Source organism: Peromyscus eremicus, chromosome 12, assembly GCF_949786415.1.
Source record: "Peromyscus eremicus chromosome 12, PerEre_H2_v1, whole genome shotgun sequence".
Classification (NCBI taxonomy): Eukaryota; Metazoa; Chordata; class Mammalia; order Rodentia; family Cricetidae; genus Peromyscus; species Peromyscus eremicus.
Window position 1 is genome coordinate 64,284,726 of NC_081428.1, and position 20,681 is coordinate 64,305,406.

Genomic DNA, 20,681 nt, shown 5'->3' on the forward strand with positions numbered 1-20,681 from the left:
GGGTGTCGGCTTGCACTGTTTGTCAGTGACTCTTTCATCACAAGCACAGCTTACATCATGCTGTATTAAACACCTAGCCTGCCCATTGTCACTCGGCTCACATCAGGGGCAACGGCAGCAGTTTGAGGTGCTGACTAAGCCCGGGCAAAGCCTTGCTGCTTTTCAGACGAGAGATGGGAAAATGGGAGCTGAGGAAGAATGAACAGGCGTATTGCATCTGAATCCCAAACTTACCACGAACTTCCCTCCCTGGATCTCCAGCTCAAGGCTTCACTGGAGAGGAGAACAAACCATCTGTCTGTCCCTGTCCCCTCAAGATCCCACCCGGCCACCTGCAGGCAAGGACTGTGCCTTCTGCGGAGCAGTCACACTCACAGATGGCTTTGGATGACATCTCTGGGCCTTGGCCCATGCCCAGAGGCACTTTTCATACTGGGCCTTGAACTCCAAGGCAAAGATAGACAGATGCCCATAAAGACAAGGAGACTAGCAGGCATCTGGGTTAAGCAGTCACTGTTTTCTCTAGTCCAGGACCAACTCAGGAGAACAGGAAGGGAAGCAGGGGCTCTGTGTGATGTTACATCTCTTCATCGTCTCACTCAGCCCTTCACTAATTCAGCCAGGTCCTCAGCAGACACTTTTCACCAGCTGCTCTGGGCCATGCATCTGGCTCCCACGTCCAGGGGAAGGGAAAAGAAGGCCATCAATATCGGTTACCTTGTGCACAAGGAGAAGTCTATCCAGAAGGCCGAGGGAGTCAAGGCAAGAAGAACACTCAATTTGCGGCCTGGGAAGCAGGAAGGAGAGCTTGGGATTGGGGTCAGGAGGGCAGTTTGCAAAGCACCAGCTTGGGTACTTCCTGTTAGAATCACCTGGGCAATGTGTCTCAGCCAGCCGGAGAGTGGGAAGCAGGTCTGCACAGCTCCACAGCCCAGAACAAGGGACAGCAGGCTCCCCAACTGCGGACAAGGCCTCCCTTGCCTTCTGATTACGTCTTTGCATGGTGTTCTCTGAGTGCTTCAGAGTCAAGAGATAAGTCTAATGTCTCTTTATATACATAAGGATATCAATCCCACCATGAAGTCCTCTCCAGCCTCATCTAAACCTAATCTGTCCCCCCTCACCAACACACACACACACACACACACACACACACACACACACACACACACACACACACACCCCTCTTGTCTCCAATACCACCATACTGGGAATTAGGATGCCAACATAAGATCTGGGGGAAATGTAATTCAGTCAACTGCAGGGAGTTCGTTAAAGTGCTGACTCTGAACTTCTTCCTTAAACCTACTGAGTCAGGCTCTGGAATGTTCTGGAGAGTCTGTTTTGGGGTTGTTAGCTATGCCGAGGTTGGAGAAGGTGCTTGATAGGATGCTGTAGACAGCTGTATCTTAACAGCTGTTTCTAGTGAGCGTGGGAGCCAGAGCCAGTGAGTTCACAGGAGAGCATGGAGTCTGGCTCCAGGGAGAGGCTCAGTATGCCACAGTTGTTTTTTTCCAAGACAGGGTTTCTCTGTGTAGTTTTGTGCCTCTCCTGGATCTCACTCTGTAGCCCAGGCTGGCCTCGAACTCACAGAGATCCGCCTGGCTCTGCCTCCCGAGTGCTGGGATTAAAGGCGTGCGCCACCCACCTCCCGGTGTCGTGCCACATTTTTGTAATGTCTCTAAGACATGAGCCCTTGACTGATGTAGAGCTGAGTAAAAGGTGGCCGGTGATATATTTTTGCAGAATGCATGGAAAGAGCCCTACATTGCATGTCTTAATCTGTTTTAAAATTTTAGGGACTCTCTCCTTTGAAAAAAAAAAAAACCTAAAAAATGGTATTTTCTCATGTGGTGTCGTACATGTTGGGCCCATACCCTCCCACTGGACTCTACCTCTGGCACAACTTTCTGTTTGTTTCTAAGCAATCATCTCCTATAAAGAGATCTAAAGGCCGGCATCAGCGCACACCTTTAATCCCAGCATTTGAGAAGAAGAGGCAGGATCCCTGAGTTTGAGGCCAGCCTGGTCTACAGAGCGAGTTCCAGGACAGCCAGGGATATACAGAGAAACCCTGTCTCAAAAGAAGAGAGAGAGAGAAAGAGAGAGAGAGAGAGAGAGAGAGAGAGAGAGATTTAAAGAAAGACACACATGCTAAACTGGTGTGGAGATAGCTCACTTGGTAAGATTCTTGCCTTACATTAGGACCTGAGTTCAGGCCCTAGCACGAATATAAAGAACAGGACACAGGGGCATGCACTTGAAATCTCAGGGTCAAGGAGGCCAAGACAGAACGCTTCCTGGGGCTTACTGGCCAGCCAGTCTAGCTGAATGGATGAGACCCAGGCTCAGTCAGAGACCCTGTCTCAAAATCAACCCGGCAAACAAACAAACCAGCCAACCAATGAGGTGAACGGGTCCTGAGGAACGACACTGAAGGCTGATCTCTGGCCTCCACACTTCCATGTGCACCTCCACACATACGAGCATGCACACCACCTCCAAAACAGAAGCACAATGCTAGAGGTTACTGGGGTAAATTATTAAGTAAATTGGCTGTTGGGAAAACCCATTGGTTTCCATTAATTCTTAGTTCTCAGTAAAAAGGTAAGAAAGCTGGGGAGATACGTTAGTGCGCTGCTCCATATGGTAGCATATGCCTGTAATCCAGCACAGAGCATCTTGAGTTCGAGGCCAGCCTGTGCACATAGGAAAACCTCTGTCTCACAAACCTAAGGACTGGGGATGTAGGTTAATGATTAAGCACTTACCTAGCCAGTTCAAAGCCCTTGTTCAACCCCCAGTTGAACTGTAGGAGAAAAAACAGAGAGAAGGAAAAAAAGGGGAGTGAAAGGGCTGTGAGAACAAGGTCACCCCCATACCAGACTGAGCATGTGGTTTGTAATTAAGAGTTAGAAGAGAAGAAATTTGGGGTTCCCTTGCCAGTCATTCATTGCTTCAACAGTTCCTGGGGACTATTTGAGTGAAGAAGACAGACACAGCTCCTCCCTGCTCCATGGCATCCATACTCTCTGAGGGAAATAATTCAAGTGATTGACGGATTGCAGTCAAGTTTGGCGTTCATTCTCTCTTGGTCCCTTTGTGTCCTTAGAGACTGCATCTAGCCCAGGCTGGAGGGCTTTGTTGATGCTGAGACATCTGTGTTGCCTTCACTGGCAAACATGTACAGAAGCATCGGGTGGATTGGGCATGCTTAGACTGTGTCAACTTCAAATGCGAGACCTAAAACAAAATGAAAATGCAAAGCCTTATCCAGAGTCAAGTGGGAGAGTCGGCCAATCAGGAACCTGAAAGCTGGCTGGTATAATGATTCAAATGGTAGTTGTCCAAGGCCACAGGGGAATGTGGAGGCAGGTGTGGTACCGGAAGAGATACTGCTGCCATGTGAAGGAGCAGGGGCACAGTGGAGCCGCAGAAGCCCTCAAGGAACAGGGTATTATTCTCTTAGGACTTCTCAGTTCTGAAGTTCAATTCTGTTTGATTCATCCAAACCAGCTAGACAGATCATCACGCCACCCAATCAAACCAGCTAGACAGATGATCATGTCACATCACCCAATCACCCTGAAGGGTGACAAGTTGTAGTCAAGATTGTAAACAGAAGTAAAGAGTCTGTCTGTCCACCAGATGTGGTGGCAGACGCCTTTAATCCCGGCAGGGCCAGGTGGATCTCTCTGAGTTCCAGGACAGCCAGGGCTACATAGTGAGACTATCTAAAAAACAAACAAATGAATCGGAATCTCCTTCAGAGAATTCACACCTGAACTGATATGACCGGAAATGCCCGGTCACTTCCAAAGCCTTCCCACTAATCATAATGTATTCAGGTAGACATGAGTGTCTGGGCAAGGTGGCAAGGTGGCATCCAAATAGAATGCTAGCACTATTGCCCTCCAGGTTGGAGCATGAAGCATGAGGCTTTCCAGGCAGGGATTATACGTATATATTAAAATAATAAAATTAATTTCCTCCTCCCAAACTAACACACGTTCTTTGAAAAAAAAAAATACAGGCAGTCTGGCAAGGAGAGTGTAAAGACACAGGAGTGCCAGCAAGCTCAGACAGCTTGAGTTTGTTTGATCTCTGGGACCTACATGGTGGAAGGAGAGAACCGACTCTTGCAAGTTGTCCTCTGACCTCTACATGTGTGTCATGGCACATCCCCTCCCCCCTCCCCGAGATAAGTAAATAAATGCAATAACCATCTTAAAGAGAAAAACACAGGGAAGGTAAACAAAGGTGCTTACTCTCCTTATTGAAGGTTTTTCTTACTTTTCTTCACGGCCTCAAAAGTTCGATTGTTTTATATCTGTGATCGTTTATGACTTGATTTTGTCATTTGACAGGATGGCAAAATAAAACCCTTATAACTTTGTGTGAGTGTTCACCATTTATGCTCTGTGGTCTTCTTGCCTTACTTAAGCATGCGGCTTTTTAAAAAATTCATTTTTCTTGGGTAAGAGACTTTGTAAAAGTGGAATTGCCAGTAGAAGAGAAGAATGTCATGAAGACTCTCAAAGAATATATCGTGACTTTTTCCCTAAAGGGCACAGTGCTTTCTATTTTCACAGTATAACAGTACATAAGTTCAATTCTGAATTATTTGCCATTATTTCTTACTTTAAACACAATTGAAACAAAGAATTAAGACTTTCTTTATATCCGACTGGGTCAACAGAAAGCATAGGTTTTTTGTTGGTGTCTTGGGGGGTCAAATCCAAGGCCTCCCACATGCTAAGTCCTGGCTCTTACTACTGACCCATGTCTGTACCAGAAAGCAGTCATTCTGAATAGCAACAGTCCTGCACCCTCACACTGGACGGCACAGTCCTTTGCCCATAGTTTTCATTACAAACCGTTGCAGAAACTGGCCAGGTACAGAAACTCTGCACTGGCTTTTAAACTGTCACCAGTTCCCTTTCACTGTAGCCATGTCTGCAGGGCTTAGCATCAGAGGCACGTCTTACCTTAGCTTGTGGACGTGAGGGGCTCCACAGTCATTGTTCTTCACTAGAGTGACCACGAATGGGCCAAGTTTACTTACACATGGGCCTGATCCATTACAACGCGACCTTCCAAAATGACGGGGGGGGGGGGCCCTTTTAACTGCTGAGTTGGGGACTCAAGTGTCCCCCAACTGTCCTGGGGGGTCTTAGACCTTTGATCTGCATGTTCTACCCAGTAGTTATGAGTCTCCTCCATACACAGAGGATTAGAGTCCTGCTTCTAGAAGCCCTGGGGGGGTAGCAGCAGCAAGGGACCATTCTGCTTGGTGGGGTAGGTGGGGGGAGCAGTGAGGGGTGACTTCCGGAGCAGGTGGCTTATTTCAGGAATCCAGTAGGGAACAGACAATAAGGAACTGCTCCACTCTGATGGGACCAGAGGAGCCAAAGCAGTGACTATTTCCCCGAGTCCCTTAGTCAGCGGTGTCTTCCGGTACATGCAGTCCACTCTCAAGGGGAGAGCACTGAGAGAGATTCGCTCCAATCTTCCTCTGGCATGAGCCAGGGACCTCAAGTGTCCTCCCTACAGAACTGTGAAGGGCCTTCTGTGTGTCTGGAGCCACAGGTGTGTGTTACAATGCCCGACTCACTATCTTTAGCAGGCCAGGTGACCTAAAATTTAGCCCATGTTAGTTTCAGCATGCCTGCCCTCCCTAAAATGCAGGGGACTTCCCTGGCTCTCTCTGTGAGCAGAATTGTGGTCAGAACAATGAACTCATGTGGCTTAGAATTAGGTGGAGCAAGTGTCAGCTCGACTTTTGTCATATTGGATGGCTAGTTACTGAGAGCAAACTCCAAACCTGGCGCTGACCAGAGCGCCCGTGGTGGAGAAGCAGAGAGCTCAAAGCAGAATTCCTGGTTAAGGTGCTGGTGGGCTGTGGGCGTAAGAGGGGCTGAGAGGGAGGTTTGTGAATGACGGGAAAGGGGTAGAAACAAGACAGAGACCCAAAGAATGTGCAGAAAGATGAGGTGTGGCCCAGCTGTTGCAGGGAGTGTCCCACTCTGAGGTTGGCTTTGTCACGTGACCCAAGGGCGTCCCTGAGAGTCTCAAACCTCACTCAGCCCTTGCAGAACCAGCCCACGGAGGACTTTCATGCTTTTCTGTGGGCACAGCCTGTCTGCTCCCCCTCCACCCTCTGACTAGCTCCCCTGGGACTGCAATGGCACGCCTCCCTCCTGGAGGAAGTCAGTGCTATGAGGTACAACAGGACACCTGGGGCCCCAGTGATGGTGACTCACTATGTGCCCTCTGGGCAAGTTATTTCGTCTCCTTGGTTCCTTCCTCTTTCAGAACTGGAGCGGACTCCTTGTAGTTATAAAGGCTTGGTGGTGATTACTGCAGAACTGCAGTGTGTGTGTGCACACGCGTGCGTGTGTGTGTGTGTGTGTGTGTGTGTGTGTGTGTGTGTGCGCTCGTGTGTTAGGCTTGCTGTTTAATAGGGTGTTAAGGCAGCAGGGAGGCCATCCTCCCCTCCCCCTATCTCTACACGTGTGTGTCTCATTACTGTCAGGAGGCGTTAAGATGGCCCCATGGAGATGAGAACAAACCCCTTAATTAGGCACCGTTCCCACATCCAGAGAGGGACCAGCCCAGGCCTGGCTGCTCTGGCATTGTGGGGAGCCTATCCCATGGGGGCAGGAGGGCGCAGGAGGGCACAGGAGGGCGCAGGAGGGCGCAGGAGGGCGCAGGAGGGGAGGGCTGTGGCCAGGGCATCTGAAGGACTCAGCAGGTTTACACTTCGCTGACCTGATGGATGAATGGGGCCCTGTCCACCCACAGGGGGCCTGGAATCTTCAATTACGGCAATTACATCAACAGGTCGGAAGGGCAGCACTTTCCACTGAAGAGGTTCAGGGCTTTAAAGAAAAAAATCCTAAAGCCACTGTTTTCTCTGCTTTCTTTTAAGGGGACTAGGCCGATCAAAGACGACCCCATCTCCAGTCTAATTGGGCCGTAGGTAGAAGAGAAAGATGTGGCTGGGTTTTGTGTGAGAGCGGGCTGGCACGCGCTCACCCACCTCTGGCTCCTCTCCCGTTCGGTTTTGTGTTTGGAGGCCAGGGGCTTTGTACCTATCACTTTTCTGATGATAAGACACAGTACCTTCGCCTCCGAGTCTCCCAGCGTGCTGGGCAGTAAAGCAATCAAGAAGGATGGACTCCTCAGAAAAGTCACTTTAGTTTCTCTGACCATGTTTCCCTCATCAGTAAGATCAGCACACGGCTGTCTACCTATCCTTGTGCGCGCTCCAAAGGGTCTGTCCAGCTGCAACCACCTACCCCCAACTCACTGGGCATTTTCTTTTGCTCGGCCACCTGTTAAGTAGTTAAGATGAAGTAAGATCCTTGCACAGGCGATAAACCGTCGTCACCTGAGAATTTGCTAGAAATGTAGATAAGTAGAAATCTGCATTTTATTTTCCAAGCTCTCCGGGAACTGTGTGGACACACTAAAACCTAAGGAGTGCTTTTCTAGGCTGAAACTTGACACACTGGACCTAAGCGAGCAAGTGGTAGGGAGCCTGGAGCTTGTTTCCAGCTGAAGATGAAGATTTATTCTCTCCTACACGAGGGATGCTGTGAGGCCCGGCATGGAGCAGTTTATCATTGCAAAGGTATTTCATCCAGCCCCTGGGCAAATGGATCGATGGACATTTGCTGAACAGCACTCTCAGGTGGGCTTGGGGCTTGTAAAAATATATTCTCTACTAAGGAACAATTGGGAGTAGTCTAAAGGTGGAATGTTTAAAAGAACTACCTCCCATGAAGTGCGGTAATATCAGTCAAAGGTTTATGCTTAAAACGGCGGGAGACAAAGGAGAAGGGACTGAGTCTGAAGTTCAGCTGGGTAGGTTGGGAGGGCTTCACGGAGGAAGTGACATGGAGTCACTTCTGTGAAGGAGTGGATGAGGCCAAGTAGACCCTCTAGGCAGAGGCCAACATAAGCAAAGGCAGCAAGCAGACTGTCATCCCAGAATCTCGTAAGAACTGGGACAGCCACAGTCTATTTGCAGATGGTGCCACAGCTTGATCAATAAGTGCAGCAGAACTTGATTGGTAAGTCCAGCGAGAGAAGAGGTACTTTGGGTCAGTTCCATGAGACCCACTGTCTGGTTGACTTTAGGTTCTGGCTCTTCATATGCAAGTTAGTATTATATTTATTGTGTTGTTAATTATTTAAGAGGAATGTTCCTTCCAACTCCTCATGGAGTCTACTGACTGAGGTTTACTGATGGTGTCACACTCTACTTCCTGAGAGTTTTAAGATCGAGCTGAGCCGGGCAGTGCTAGCACATGTCTTTGGTCCCAGCACTTGGGAGGCAGAGGCCAGTGGATCTCTGAGTTGAGGCCAGCCTGGTCTACAGAGTGAGTTCCAGGACACCCAGGGCTACACAGAGAAACCCTGTCTTGAAAAACAAAAACCAACAAACAAAATCACATTGAGCATTGAGGGTTAGGTAAATAAGGGAATGGGTCTCCAGACACGTGATTTATGAATATGGCCTTTTTGGAAAAGCAGGGGACCACCCACGTTAACTGGGCATTGTGCTGTGGGCATATTTAGCTAGTCACCAAAGCTGTTACCTAGCATCACTGGGGGCTGCCACTGCCTCTCTCCCCTGTCATCTCCTCAGTGTGTCCACAGCAGCAGCCAGATGTGTGTGGCTGCCAGCCATGGGACAAGGGACAGAAATGGAGACACCGTGGAGGACACAGAAAATGCCTCCAATAAGAGGCAATTTACAGCCAGGCGGTGGTGGCACACACCTTTAATCCCAGCACTCGGGAGGCAGAGGCAGGTGGATCTCTGTGAGTTCGAGGCCAGCCTGGTCTACACAGAGAGATCCAGGATAGGCACCAAAGCTACACTGAGAAACCCTATCTCGAAAAACAAAACAAAACAAAAACCAAACAAACGAAAAAGAGGCAGCTTACACCCTGGATCAACCAAGAGTGTGAGGGGCCATATCTTCTGAAGGGCTAATGTGATGTGGAGTCTTTAGTCACAGCTAGTGGGACAGGGAGTGGGTGCATCCGTGGGGCTGCATGCAGATGCAGAATCACTTCCTGGGACATGTGCCAGGGCAGTATGACTAGGGTTCAACCAGAAGGTTAGCTCTCAGTGGCTCCCCCAGGCCACCAGGGTTCTTGGTCTCTCGTGGACTGCCGTCACAGTAAGGGCAAGGACTGAGGTGGCAGGGTTTCTTGGTAGGTGAGGACAGCAGCATGCTGGATTTCCAGGTTCTTCCTGCTTGGCTCTCAGTGATGAAGCTAAAGGCAAGGACTTTGTGTTGCTGGTATTGGATCGCACCCTTGGGTGCTGAGTTAAAATTTAACCAAACTTGCAAATGAGAGTTATCTGTTGGTCTCTGGCACAGACCTCAGGGCGGAGGCTTTCCACACCATTGCTCTCAGAGTGACACTCTATTTGGGAACACAGGGAGATGATTACCCGTCACTGGTCCTTTTCAGTGTATGGGGACTTAGGTGGACAGGGTTTAAGTGACCCAGGGCACTGTTGCTTTAAGAGGATCTTTGCTGTGAATCTGGCAAGCGACTATGTGATCCCGCAGACTGAGCCTGAGATTAGGAGCCAGGCCTGACTGGATTCAGACACACGTTTCTCATCAGACAGTCTAGTACTTGGGACAGCGCTTCGCTGCTTGAGATTCACTTTCCCACTACCGCAAGAGTGGTCTGCCTTTGCTGAAGGATGCCACTGTTGGATAGCAAAGAACCATGGTGTGAGCCAGGCCCCAAGGAGCCCAGGGCTTGAAAATCAACTGCCTTCGGTTCATGAACCCATATCAGCATCAGAGCTGAAGACAGGAAGGCTCCACCCTGCAGAGCCATGGCCACATATCTATCCTTAGAAACTCGTGTGTGTGTGTGTGTGTGTGTGTGTGTGTGTGTGTGTGTGTGTACATTTATATATATTCAATTGTGAAGTATTTATTGTGTTTACACACTCCAGTTTCAGGAGATCCAACCCCTTCTTCTGGCATCTGAAGGCACCAAGCACACACACACACACACACACACACACACACACACACACACACACACACAAAATGCCCAGACATGCTTGTAGGCAAAAACACCCATACACATAAAACAAAACCAAATGAATCTATTGGGTTTACATAGCTGTTCTGAGAGCCCTGTTATGTGGGATGTCTTGTTTTAGTCAGGATGGGTTAGGTAATGCTATGACAACAAACAAGCCCCAAATCTCAGTGGCTGGAGGCAACAAATATCCATTCCTCATGGCATTGCTCTTTAGTAAAGAATCAGCTGCTGCTGCTGCTGCTGCTGCTGCTGTTGCTGCTGCTGGTCTGGCCTGTGTCCAGCACCTCAGTACAGTACACAGAAACCACTGCGGCCGGGGGAGAGAGGGTGGAGACTCCCGCATCTCCGGGAAGTGATACCTGCTGCAGTCCATGCTTCACCAGCCAGAGGATGTCAAGTCGCCACACCTAACTTCAAGCTGGCAAGGAGTAGCAGAAATGAAATATGGAAATACTGTGATTGCTACCACGCTGTAAGCTGCAGTCCTTACATCAGACCTCAGATGCATTTTTACCCTGAGCTCACACAGGAAGAAACGGAGGCTGAGTGGGTCCTGCACATTCGCACAGCTTGGAAAAGGGAGATGTGGGTTTAAACTGGAAAGGTCGATTGCAAAGCCTTTGCTGTTTCCTGTCACCCGTGATCTTTTGTCACACACGTGACTGTATTCGTGACTGTATGGAAAACTGCAGTCGGGGCTGGGGAGATGGCTCAGTGGTTAAGAGCACTGGCTGCTCTTCTAGAGGACCCGGGTTCAATTCCCAGTACTCACATGGATGCTCACAACTGTCTGTAACTAGTGTTCCAGGGGATCCCACACCCTCACACTGACAGAGCACCAGTGTACATAAAATAAAACTAAGTCAATTCTTTAAAAATGAAAGACCACTGTAGCCAGGTTGTCAGGGGGTGGATGACAGATGTGCTGTAGAGTGTTAGTGGCAGAGCATCACATCTGGAGAGAGAAAGCCCTGCCGGAGGAGGTGGCTCTCGTCTGCAGCTCTTGAAGAGGCCGGATTTGGACACTGAGAGATGTTTATTCTTTCAGCGGCTTCTCCCGTCCGAGTGTTACATGTTTGAGGACCAACTCTGAAGTCCGTTTAGTCTGCACACTTGGCTTACTGTTCTCTCACAAGTGAAATCTGGAGGGATGGGGGCTTCCAGGGAAGTTGCTCCGAACTGGGTTTGACCAAGGAGCTTTCCTGGAATGAGCCCTAAGGAGAAACCAGATACAGAGGCCAAGTAGGAACTGGGCTTAATTACAGAGTGGGTGCAGCCTCCCTCCCTCCCTCCCTTCCTCCCTCCCTCCCTTCCTCCCTCCCTCCCTCCCTCCCTCCCTCCCTTCCTCCCTCCTTCCCTCTCTCCCTCCCTCTTTCCTTCAGCCCTCCAGTCTGCTTAAGTCAGTGCTGAGTGTGTGTGTGTGTGTGTGTGTGTGTGTGTGTGTGTGTGTGTGTGTATGTATGTATGTGCTGTGCGTGTGGAGGGGTGTGGTTGGGGGGAGGGATAGGAAAAGTTTTGGCTCCCCTAGGTCTCATAGGGTGAGGCCCCAAGGTCCCAGTGTTTGCCTAGAAACTCAAGAAGGAACCTCCAGAGTGAGGCAGTGACCCCATGGAGGAGTGTGCGTAACTGGAGGAAAAGAAAATAAACCTACCACACCATGCGCAGCCTGCAGGTCGTGGGGGAGTGCCAGCCTGCCTCTCAGGGCTGGTGAGTCAGGAGCAGACTATTTCGTCAGCATGCTGCAGCCTGAAGGCTGCTGCCCGGGGCTGGCCCCTTGCACCTGGCCTTACCCACAGCTGTGTCCCAGCCAGCCCCCGCCCGTCCCCCTTCCTCCTGGGAGCCATGGAAGGCAGCTGGAACAGAAGAGAATGTTTGAGTGGGATTTCTCCCTCCTCTCTGGGCTCCCCCCAACTCAGACTCAGGGAGAATCTGAGGGTTGGAGACAGACTAGTTAGTACTTCAGGGATGGTTTGGATACACTGAGGAGTAAGAGGAGCCAGGGCGGGGTGGTGGTGGGGGGCGCACCCTTACACATACTCACAGCTGGCCACACATGTGGCCCTTTCAGAGTTCATCAGCAGCCAACACAGGGCCTGACCAAGGATTCTCTCCTGGAAAAACCATTGTGTGTGTGTTTCTGGGACCCCACTACTTAATCCTCTCTCACCTCCCCACCCCACTTCTCATTCAGACCACTGGGGGAATCTCAGCACACCTCACAAGACATCTAGGCCAAGAGTTGCCAAGCCCAGTGGGTCATCACCCAGGATGCTTTTAAAAACGTGTTCTCTCTAACTGTTTGGGGGGCCCCCAGGCAGGGGGATCGGGATCCATCCCTGGTGCATGGGAGGGCTTTTTGGAGCCCAGTGCCTAGGCTGTGACACCCTCTGGGACTAAGCCTGAGAATCTATCTATCTCTGTCTGTCTGTCTGTCTGTCTCTCTCTGTCTCTCTCCCTCTCTCTCTCTCTCTCTCTCTCTCTCTCTCTCTCTCTCTCTCTCTCACATCTGTGAGACACAGGCTGGCCTTGAACTCAGTATGTAGCTGGCTCTACCTCCTGAATGGCTGGGATCACATGTATGTACCACCATGCCCTGTTTACACACTGCAAGTCCTCCGCCAGATGAGCCTCAGTCCCAGCCCAGAGAATGTGTTTGTTTGTTTTGGTTTGGGGGGAAGGAGCTTGAACCTGCCTCAGCTGAGTGTGCCAGGCTCTGCTGACTCCCCATGGGAGACCTTGATTCGGAAAATGTGGTAATGGGGGGTGGGTTTGGGGAATGCTAGGGCATGGGAAGAGGGAAGAGGGGGGATCTGTGGTTGGTATGTAAAGTGAACAGAAAATTTCTTAATAAAAAAAAAATGAAAAAAAAGTGTTCTCGCTGGGTGGTGGTGGCATGTGTCTTTAATCCCACAAGCAGATCTCTGAGTTTGAGCCCAGCCTGGTCTATAGAGAGAGTTCCAGGATGGCCAGGGCTATACTCAGAGAAACCCTGTCTCAAACAAAACAAAAGAAAATAGCAAGCAAAAACCCAAACCAAAACAAACAAACACATTCTCTGGGCTGGGACTGAGGCTCATCTGGCGGAGGACTTGCAGTGTGTAAACAGGGCATGGTGGTACATACATGTGATCCCAGCCATTCAGGAGGTAGAGCCAGCTATATACTGAGTTCAAGGCCAGCCTGTGTCTCACAGATGTGAGAGAGAGAGAGAGAGACAGAGAGAGACAGAGAGAGACAGAGAGAGACAGAGAGAGACAGAGAGACAGACACAGAGAGAGAGAGACAGACAGACAGACAGAGAGAGATAGATAGATTCTCAGGCTTAGTCCCAGAGTTCTGACGCCTCATCCTTGGGCAAGGACTGATTTTGCAGGTCTCATGCCCTGTGGACCATCCCATGGGAGGTCACAGTGGAGACCAAGTGTGTTAACGGCTTGTCTTGGCAGCTAACTTTCCTTGTGTGGATTTATGACTTGCATTAAGGGCTAGCTTTCCAGACCCGCTGAAAGGACCCATACTGCCTCTCCATCTGATCACTGCAGGTTGCCTGCATAAAGGCCTCCTTCAAGGAGCCAGTGTCTGCACTGGCCAGGAGCCAATCCATGCAGGGGAAGAAGCCCATCCCCATGTGGGCCACAGTGTCCTTCTGGATGCTTCCTTTAATGTAGTAAGTCAGAAATGTGGCCCCCAGGGCTTCAGTCTGTTTGGCTTTGAGGAATACTGCCAGCCTAACCTCTGTCCCAGGCACATCAGGCCTGGCTGAAAGGGAGGATGCATTCTGGATGGGCTGAGACTAGTTTGCATGGGTGCTTTCATTTTCTTTTCTTTTTCTTTCTCATTATGTTCCTCTGACTGTCCTGGAACTCACTATGTACACCAGGCTGGCCTCAAACTCATAGAGAATTGCCTGCCTTTATCTGCCTCCCAAGTGCTGGGATTAAAGGTGTGCACCACCCTGCCAGGCTTCATTTTCATTTATTAATTTCAAGTACTTCATAAAAAGACAGTACCAGCTTAGCTCCAGGTACCCAGATCTTCTTTGCTATGGGACTTGAAGGGCTAGGAGGCTGGGGATGATGGGTGGACCTTCTGTACTCACTGACACTCAGAATCCAGAGAGGAGTGTGGCTCTGAGGACCTGGGGCTGTCAAATGGTGTGTGTGCATGAGTGTGTACACATGTATATAACATGTGGGGTGTGTGTGTGTGCCCATGAAGCCCTCCATACCCTCTGCTTCTATAGATTCAACCATGGTTGGAAAATATTTGGAAAAAAAAAAACTGCACTGAATGTGTAACACTTTCCCCTGCCATATTATTCCCTAAACAACACAGTGTGACAATTATTTATGTACTATTCATGCTGTATTGGGTGTTTAAGTAAGCCTGAGATGTTCTGGAGGATATGCTTAGGTTTTATGCAAATGCTATGCCATTTAAATAATTCATATATTTCTTTTTTGAGACAGGAAGTTGATGTCTGAGTTGGTCTCAAATGCCAGAGTTCAAGCCTTCGGTTTGTGGACAGTGGGACTCCAGTCGCCCACCACTCACCAGGCTCCTGTGCCATTCTGCATGAAGAACTTGAGCACTCACTGATTTTGGTATCCATCTCCCACAGACACAGATGGAATGACCTTTACATAGAGAGTGAGAGAGATGACACAAAGCCAACCTAACAAATGGAGTAAAGTGTTACCATAGTGTCACATGGAACAACCGCTACAGACATTCTCTGCATTAGTCTTTGCAACTTTAAATTTATTTTTTTTCCAATTATTTTCTACACTTTAAACTTTATATCTGAATTTTTAAAAGTTTAAAGGGGCTGGGCATGGTGGCCCACGTCTTTAATCCCAGCGCTCGGGAGGCAGAGGCAGACGGATCTCTGGGAGGTTTGGTGCCAGCCTGGTCTACAAAGCGAGTTCCAGAACATCCCAGGCTATACAGAAAAACCCTGTCTTGAAAAACAAAACAAACAGGAAAAGCAGAGGGTACGTGGCTTGTTCGAGGACACGGAGCTGACAGCTGACTTTGGAGGCCTCGCTTGTCACATCCTCCAGTTCTGGACTCGCGTGTTTTGACTCAGCTGGAATACCAGTTTTTGAGGGCAGTGTTCACTGAGCACTCAGTTCATGGGCCTCAGTTTCTCACGCTTTCCTTCCTCGTACTGGAACAGACAGAAGTGAATCGTTTTTTTTACTGGACACCTGCTGTTTCTACTGGATTGTAAGCTCCACGAGGACACCTTCTCATTCCCGGATGAATCCCGAGGGCACATAGTGACTGGAAAGAGTGGGCCACGGAGTGAGCCATGGAGTGAGCCACAGATACACACAGGTGGACACACACAGGCCAACACATTTGTGCTCTGTTTTCTTTTAAAAGTTCGGTTGCTCTGTGTGCCAGGCAGATGTGAGGAGCAAGGACTGAGAGGGACCATAAGCCCCGAAGCACGATGTCTCTGGAAAGGTCATCTGAGAATGAGTGACATCATTTGGAAAGACAGGAGGATGGCCCTTCTTGGCCACCCACCCGCAAAGGCACTTTGGAGAGAGAATGAAGCTCTTGCATGCAGGTGACATGGGGATCCCAGGGATGGGGCAGAGAGGGTGCAGGAGCGAGAGTGGAGGGTGCCATCTTTCCAGAAACGAAAGAACGCTTGAGTCACATGACATCATATCTTCCTGCCCTGGGCCACTGCTGAGCTTTCCTCCTTCTTATTGTGAATGAGCACCGACCACACAGACTTGACCTGCATCTGCTCCTGATGCACAGCTGTGGGACATGGAGGCAAGTGGGTATAGGAACAATGGGCAGGGCAGGGTTATGGGCAGAGTGTGCCCATTAACCAGGGAATTGCTGTTTTGCTTTTTCAATACTTATCACACTCTCATACTCAAAATTCACAAAGCATGAAGGCAAAGGCCAGTGGGTATGATGAAATGCGCCAGCCTCCCACCCCGCCTCCCTCCTGATAGTCTCAGTTTCTCAAGATGACTGTGGGCTTGGACAACCAGATGTGTGAGCACTGAGTTCTGCACATCCTGCTCGTACCCCGCCGTGTTCATTTAGTGAGGTCTCTTCCCAGGAGCGTCTGCACCAGTGTCCCCCATTGCGCTCTGTTTGTTACTGCATAGTGCTCCTCCACGTGGTTGGGGGAAAGGCCTCTGGTATCTGAAGAGCCAGGCTCCAGCCTTTTGAGGGGAGCCTTTTGCTGTAGTAGTAAGAGAGAGTATGGAGGCATGATGGGACATGAAGGAACATGGGCCTGCACTGCCCCGCAAACTAGACTTGAAGATTTCATTTTAAAATGTAAACCATCTCATTTAATACTTTTTTAGAAAAACATTTATTGCAAGTCAAATGATACTTTAAATATATCAGCTATATAAAATATGTGACAAATCAATTTCACCTGTTTCTTCTTACTTTTGTAATAAGTAGCAACTAGACCATTCTAAATTCTGGATGTGGCGTGTGTGTGTATGTGTGTGTGTGTGTGTGTGTGTGTGTGTGTGTGTGTGTGTGTGTGCGCCCACCCAACACATTTCCATCAAACTAGGTTCCCCTAGGATCTTGGAACCAGGTACAGCTGAAAGTGGGAAGAGTTGGTGGGGCAGGAAGGGGAAGGAAAGGAATAAGAAGGATCAAAAGCGACTCTAGGGTCCTCTGGGCTGACCCAGGAGCTGTGGGCTTACACCTGCCTCATGGTGATCCGGCGGAAGTTCCCGGGACCAGCCTCCTCTTTTCCTGCCTCCGGTTCTCCTGTGTATAAGACCACAAAGGAGAGAAGAGGATGCCATCTTCAGGAGGGCGGGAGCACCCCTGTTTTGCCCATGCTGTTGCTGGCATGAAGCAGGTGCTTGCTGGGTGAACGAATGGCAACAGGAATAGGGAAATTGGCCATTTTTCTTTCTGGGGAAGTGTAGGCTCATGGAAGCCTCGGAGCTTGGAGGTTCCCGATGACATCTATGAAGATGCCTTCGTCTATAAACCCAAGGCTCATAACACGGGAATGCTATGTCCAGGGCCCGTGGGTGCTAACAGCAGACCAAGGGCCACCTCCAATTTCTTCACTCATTATGAGAGAAATGGCTGAGTGAAATCTCTGCTCACTTTTGACAACATGTGCTACACAAAGCACCTAGCCAGGGTAGCTTCCTCCCTTCTGCCCTTTCTAAGACAGGTAATGGCCTAAGGAAGAAGGGGCCCAGCAGGAACCCACTAATTCCAAAGGCTCAGGTTGTCCAGTGCCCTCTCTCTATATGCTCAGGCCTTCTCTCTTGGCCTCTCCTCCCTGGGCCGGAAGAATCCAGAGTCAGTCCTGAGACAGGCTTGAGGAGCCTGCAGGCTCCGCCGGGCAGCCACAGCCCCTAAATCATTCATGCAGGGGTGGGACTGGCCAAGCAGCACGGAGGGGATTTTCATAGATGATATTGAAAGAATTACAATGGTGAGGGAAAGGAGCCGGTTCCCACAGAGTCTGGTCACTCCTGTGGGGGCTGTGGGAGCCGGCCGGGCCTGGCTGCTCTTTCTCTCCGGGCAGCAGCACACATAGTTTTTAATAATGAAGTAACTTTAATTGTCCTGGGAAAGCTGAGCTTGCCTTGGGGCACACTGCACAAACTCATAATGTTACCAAGAGAGATTAACAAATGAGAACTGAGAAATGATTCTCTTTTCAAAAGGGCCTCACTGTTAAGCCTTATTATCCAAAGTTTAGAGCCTCATTTATCTGCTTGGGGTGATGGGGCGGGAGAGGGGGGACGGACCCAAGACCCAGAAACTAAGGCATGCGAAATTAAAACTCCATGCCTCTGCAAGGCAGTTTTAAAAACATCAGACAAGAAAATGTTACCATTTATTGATCCCATTCCGGTGACTGGGTTTTCATTCAAGACAGAAGAATTGATAAATAATAATACGTTCATAAAAATTCATTCTTTTTTCATGTATCTGTTGCTTAGAAATGATTTCACTTTAGTGTTTGGCTGTAACTTTTCTCTCTGGTTCTTTGAAAAATCTTCTGAATCCTATCGTTTCGATGGCAATATAAACTGATACCAACAATGTGATTGGCACATGAATACACAGTAAATAATTGATGAACTAAAGGGCATGGGAATGAAAGGAGGTAGGACCCCCCCCAAAAAAAAAAAAGGATTGTCCTCCGACAGATATCCATGGTCGATATGAAGGGCAAGCCTGGAGGAGAGGTCTGCAGTCCGGACAGAGGAGTCTGGGCTGGGGAACAGCATCAGGATAGACGAGCTGGGGGGGAAAGGGGGATGAAGCTTGAAAATTAGGACGAGCGTAGGTCTGTATGCATAATTAATAGGCCCTAATAGTTTGATTGATTCTCCTGCACTGTGGCTGTTTCCTGACCAAGTGCTGGTGTCTCGTGGCCATGCTCTGGCTTCTCCTGCCTTTCACATCCCGAGTGTTTGGATCCTCAGTGACGAGTGTCCCAGTTTTTGTGAGCTCTGTCTCAGGCTTTTCTCCTCAATAGTCATACTCATTACATTTTTTTCCTGTTTTTGTTTTTTTATTTCATGTGTACGGGCGTTTTGCCTGCATGTGTGTCTGTGTGCCACGTGTGTGTGGTGCTTGAGGAAGCCCAAAGAAGGTAGTGTCGGATCCCTTGGGACTCGAGTTACAGACAGTTGTGAGCTGCCACGTGAGTGCTGAGAACTGAACCCGGGTCCTCTGGAAGAGCAGCCAGTGCTCTTAACCTCTGAGCCATCCCTCCAGACCCCCACAAATGTGTAGCCCAGGCTGGCCTTGAATGCATGATCCCCCTGCCTCCACCTCTTCGGCATATCTTATCAGAGTGTGCTACACATTTTTTTAAGCACTGGCCTACTGATAGACCGTGGGTGGTTTTGAATTTGTTTGTTGTTTGTCTGTTTGTTGCCTTAACAGACAAGCCTGGTGTTTTCTGTTACTGGAATCTGGCGCAGTGGAGATTATTGGGGAAAGAACACTGAGAGATAAAAGTTCCTCCGTCCATAGTCTGCTCATCAAATCAGTTGTTTGACTTTGGGCAAGTGCCACTGCCATTGTGGACCTCAGTTTCTGTCACACAGGGCCACTGAGCTCTGTCTGGTGTCTAGTGTCCCTCAGACGGATGTCTGTCCCCAAATCCCAGATGCAGTGGGCGCGTCACAGAAAGGGACAGTCCCGGCTGCGGCTGTGGGTGGGGCAGCCAGGCTGGGTGCTGGGGTAAGCCTCTCTCCTGGCTCCTCTCTGTGATGCAACATTGAACTCCGACAAGTTAGGCCTTGCTTTCCACCCGGGTCCAGCGTGATTCAGGGCCTGTAGCGCGGCTTCTCCACTAGCCGGTGAGCTGCAGACACCTTTCTTGGCAATGGTTTTAACAAGGGCTCTGGAATCGGCTGTTAGTCATCTGTTTTGCAAGGGTGGCAAGCGCTCAGAGTGAAGGAGGCAGCTGCTAGCGTGGCTTCCTTCCTGAATTAATGACTTCAGTCTCACGCGTGACTCATCAGTTCTAGGCCCAGGAGAACTGGGTGGTTGAGTTGGGGCTGGGGCGGCAGCAAGATGGATGGTGTCAGGGGTTGAGGTGTGTGTCCCCATCCTCCTTTGGATGCCTTTGGGTCTTGACGCTCTGTAAGGGGGTCAGAACTGAGGCCAGGTGTCCTACCTAGATGCCTAACTCCACTGACTACTTGGGGCATCACAAACTTCCCCTCTGGTTTTAGCTTTGGTGTGTCGTGCAGAAGGAAGCTAAATGTTTGGGGAGGAATCCTAGGCTGAGCGCGCTGAGTGCATGCTGTCTGATAGAGACCGCTTTGTACCCAAGAGGACCATTTCACAGTAACCCTTCTCTGGGAGAAGCCATCGAGGCGGTGTTTGGGATAAGAACTAGAAATGAAGGACTTCTTCAAGGGATGCCTCTGGACTCTCTGGCTCGTTTCTTCACCCCTCTCATCTCAACTTACTGTAGACTCCAGGGTCAATGGAGACGGGGCTGAATCTACCTGCTTAAAGCTGAGTTCCTTCATTCTGTTAGTCCTTACATCAGGTGCCTCTTCCAGGCCAGCCACGGGCCCAGCCCCCTGCTTCCCAATGGGTGCTAGACAGCTATTTGCAATGGCCCGAGGCCATGCCCATACTGTCACACCCCTACAAGTTGTATGTGGGCCTCACATGGTAGGCCTCCTCTGGCCTTTGTCCCAGAAGTCCTAAAATGTGCTCCTGTAGTCTAGGAGCTGGCTCCCCTACTTCCCCTTCCCCTGGGCTCATGTTGAGTTCTCTCTGCCCTCCTAGACCCTCTGGGAATTGATTCCTTTCCCACCAGGTTCCTTGCTGGGGCCTGTGGCATTCCACAGTCTGTCAAGGATTGAGAGGACACCGTATCACACAGGTGCTTGATTGTTGAATCTGCAGACGGTTGCTAGCCCGGGCAAGCCTATCGCAATGTAAAAACCGAAGCTGCTCTTGCCTCAACCACCATCACTCACTGGACACAGCCTCATCTTCTTAGGGACGACGATGACGACAGCAAATCTCATCAAGTCCGAGCAGACCTGCGGCTCCATCAGTGTCCTGCCCTGACTGAGCGTGAGG